The sequence below is a fragment of the Mus pahari genome, chromosome 21 (genome assembly GCF_900095145.1).
Source record: "Mus pahari chromosome 21, PAHARI_EIJ_v1.1, whole genome shotgun sequence".
NCBI classification, from domain to species: domain Eukaryota; kingdom Metazoa; phylum Chordata; class Mammalia; order Rodentia; family Muridae; genus Mus; species Mus pahari.
This window is the reverse complement of record NC_034610.1, coordinates 19,746,451-19,750,154: the sequence shown is the minus strand read 5'-3', so window position 1 is coordinate 19,750,154 and position 3,704 is coordinate 19,746,451. Positions and strand designations below refer to the sequence as shown.

At 47.1% G+C, this 3,704-nt stretch overlaps 1 protein-coding gene across 1 annotated transcript in view; it reads right to left on the bottom strand.

The window, feature by feature from the left end:
* The window catches only part of Meiob (meiosis specific with OB-fold), a 36,866-nt gene extending 36,191 nt beyond the window's left edge, over positions 1-675 (bottom strand). The window contains exon 1 of the mRNA XM_021221697.1: positions 651-675. The gene's annotated coding sequence lies outside the window, so the exon portion shown is untranslated. The remainder of the gene's footprint in view (positions 1-650) is intronic.
* Positions 676-3,704: the final 3,029 nt, after the last annotated feature.

Sequence of the window (3,704 nt, the reverse complement as noted above, 5' to 3'; positions counted from 1 at the left end):
CAGGTGGATTTCTGAGTTCGAGGCCAGCCTGGTCTACAGAGTGAGTTCCAGGACAGCCAGGGCTATACAGAGAAACCCTGTCTCGAAAAAACAAAAACAAAACAACAACAAAAAAGTCTGTCTCTGGAATTTTGTTTGTTTCTCTGCGTTGCTCGGGCTGCCCTGGAACTCGCTGGCCTGCCTTTCCCCTCTTGCATGCCGGGGGTTAAAGGCGTGCACCACCACTGCCCGCCTATGGGATTCATTCTTGTCCGGGGGAGCCTGACAGGGTGAGGATGTGGAGCGAAGGCAACCCCATGTGAGGCATCTGCCGGGATGGAACCTGACAGTATGGACCTGACCTCAGAGACACGGTGACCGGGGACCGCGATAGAAAAACCTGACAGGAAATGGACCGTCTGGGAGGGAGCTGACAGGAGGGGACAGGCAGGGCAGAACCCGGCAGGGCAGAAGGGACACGAAGGAGCGAGTCCAGACTGGAAGGGACCTGACAGGCCGAGGGCCGCGCGCTCCGCTGTGAACCTTCGGGACGTCGGCGCGTGCGACCCCGCGCGAGTTTCCCCTCAGCTCAGGCACCAGCCCTCAGAACTGGAGCGCGGTCCCGCGCCTCCGGCCGGATGCCGCAACAGGCGGTCTGGGTCGCGGCTCACCGGATACTTCCGGGCCAGCTAGGTGACCCACGAGGTTCCACCTGACGCCGGTCACGCGTCCCACAGCCCGGTGGGCGAACCGCCTGGAGTCCCGGACCGTTAGCGCGAGCTCCGCCCCCGCCGCCTACGGACCGCGCCCCCACGGACTCCGCCCCCAGCGCTGGCTGACTCCGCCCCTGCCGCACGCTGACTCCGCCCCCGTGCCTGCGGGGCTCACACACGCGCGTTCACGGTTGGGGGAGAGCCGCTGGCTGCCCCTTCCTTGGACTGGAGAACTTCGTTCGGACTCAGGTGGTGGAGGGTAAGTCGGCCGTAGGTACTGACCCAGAGAAGCCAATTTCGGGGTCACTCGAAGACAGGAGCGGCGCCCACGCACAGGAGCGAGTGAGAGGAAGTCGCTAAGGAAGCAGGCTAGGCGTTTGCAGCAGTTCTCTGGTTGGGATCCTGATTAGAGGCTCAGGCTGTCCCCACTGAGCAACCCTCATAAATGTCTTCTAATTGCACACGTCTCCGTGAAAGCACAAAATTACCTTAACTGAAATATTCTTAATTTAGAGCAGAAAGTGAACTGAAGGATAGGGTTGTGGAAGAGGAAACGGCCAGATGCTATTATTAAAGGAGTTTCCCTGGTGGTACTATATACCATATATATCAGGAGGTGCACAAATAATATTATGTAAAATTATACTATTTGAAAACACAGTATTATATAAAATAGATAATACTATTTGGGGGCAGGGACGTTATGACAGGGTCTCGTGGTGTAGCTCTGGCCGTCCTGGAACTCACTATGTAGACCAGGCTGATCTTGAACTCTCAAAGGCCCGTTCTAGAGAGGCAGACACAAGCAGATCTCTGAGTTCAAGGCCAATCTGGTCTACATAGAAAGTTCCAGACCAGCCAGGCTACACAGTGAGACCCTGTCGAAAACAAAATAAAATTCAAATTTAAAAACACCATTGGGGGCGGGAGAGATAGCTCAGCTTTTAAGAACACTTGTTACAGAGGGCCCAAGTTCAATTCCAGGCACCCATATGGTGGCTCACAGCCATCCATAACTCTAGTTCCAGAGAATCCAAAGACCTGACTTCTGCAGGCACGAGGCATGCAGTGTGCATACATACATGTGGACAAAGCATTTACACACAGGAAAAACAAACAAGAGTACAGAAACACCATCGGAGGCAGGTTTCCTTCCATCATCAAAATGTAATTTTTATTTTTCTTCATTTAAAAGAAATTCTCAAACGATAATGGAAGGCAGAATGAAATACTTCTCACCACTTCAAACTTAATAATAGAAAAAGAACTTTAAGAAGAGTTAGTCTCTTGGGGCCAGTGAAATGCGGCAGTGGGTAGAAAACATTTGCTGTGAAAGTGTAGTCGTCTGAGTTCAGTAGCTGGAGCCCACACGGTAGAAGTTGAGAACTGGCTCTCGCAAGTCAAGTAGTCCTCTGACCTTCACACACATGCTGTGTGCGGTGCTGTAATGTGGACACATACCATACATACATATACATACATACATACACATACATGTAAAAATTCTTCCTATATTTGTTCCAGTTTCTCTCTTTTATTATTTATTTATTGTTTTGTTTTGATTTTGAGACAGGTTCTCATGTAGCCTGGCCTGGCTTCAAACTCACTATGTAACCTAGAATGACCTTGAACTTCTGACCCATCTTCCAGCTACTGTCTTTTTTTTTTTTTAATTTGTGTGTGTGTGTGTGTCTGTCTGTCTGTCTGTCACAGATCAGGAGACAACTTGCGGGAACCGGGAACCACGTCTCCCCTCTACCTCTGGAGTCCCAGGGTCGGAGCTCAGGTCATCAGGTTTGTCAGCAAACACCTTTCCCCGCTGAGCCATTTTGCTGACCCAAGTCTTTGTCTTTAAAGGGACATAAAATCTTGATTTTTTTTCCCCCAGAGAATATAAACTGGCATTTTAAGACAATTTTTTGAAAAATATTTTTTAATTTTTTATTAGATATTTTCTTCAATTACATTTCAAATGCTAAGTCAAAAGTCCCCTATACCCTCCCCCCCGGAAAATATTTTTAAAATGAAGAAATCTTTATACATTTTAAGGAGTCTCCATGAAGGAATAATATTTCAACTTTTTTCTTGTATCTTGTGGTATTTTAGCAAATTAAATTTTGCTGAAAGCTACATGACCGCAGAATCGGTTTCATGAGGACACCCCAGGCTTTTCTTAAGATACAACGTTTCAAACACAAACCCAGAACCCTGGCATTGTTCACATTAGTAATAAAAACAGGGATATCTTTTTTGGACAACGAATTGGCTTTCTATATTGGTTCAGAAATTCTGTGTAATTCGCTTATTCTTAACACAAGACTTGACCTGTCAATATATTTTGGATGTACAAGAACAAAAGTCGGAACGAGGAGAGCCTGGAGCTTGCGGCTTTCGGTAGAGGTCAGGGGTGAGTGAGCAGAGGGAGGGGTTGAAATAGCCCTCGTGTCCGGCTGAAGGAATGGTAGGTGGCTCTGTCACCACCTCCCTAGAGCACAACTGTCAAACCATCAGGAAACTTGTCACCAAAGGGAGACGGGGAAATATAGTGTACATGTGTGTGTACAGATGTGTAATAAACTTCACAACACTAATCAGTAGGAAAAAGTGAACAGTTATTTAATGAATTACAAGACAACCTTATAATTACAAAAATTTTTATATTGATTCCATAGCTACAGGAGCTGCAATTATAATGGTTCAATTACTGGCTGGCATAATTACTTCACTCCTACTAGGGACTAGTCACCTCTTTTTTAAAGATATATTTATTTATGTATGAGTGCTCACTCTTCCCAGAAGAGGGCATCAGATCTCATTACAGATGGCTGTGAGCCACCATGTGGTTGCTTAGACTTGAACTCAGGACCTCTGGAAGAGCAGATCGTGCTCTTAACTGCCGAGCCATCTCTCCAGCCCGGGGACTGCTCAACTTTAATTTGATTGTATATGTGTTGGCACAGATAGTTTTTATAAAGCTTTACAAATCTTTGTCTGAGAAAAGGGACAATATAA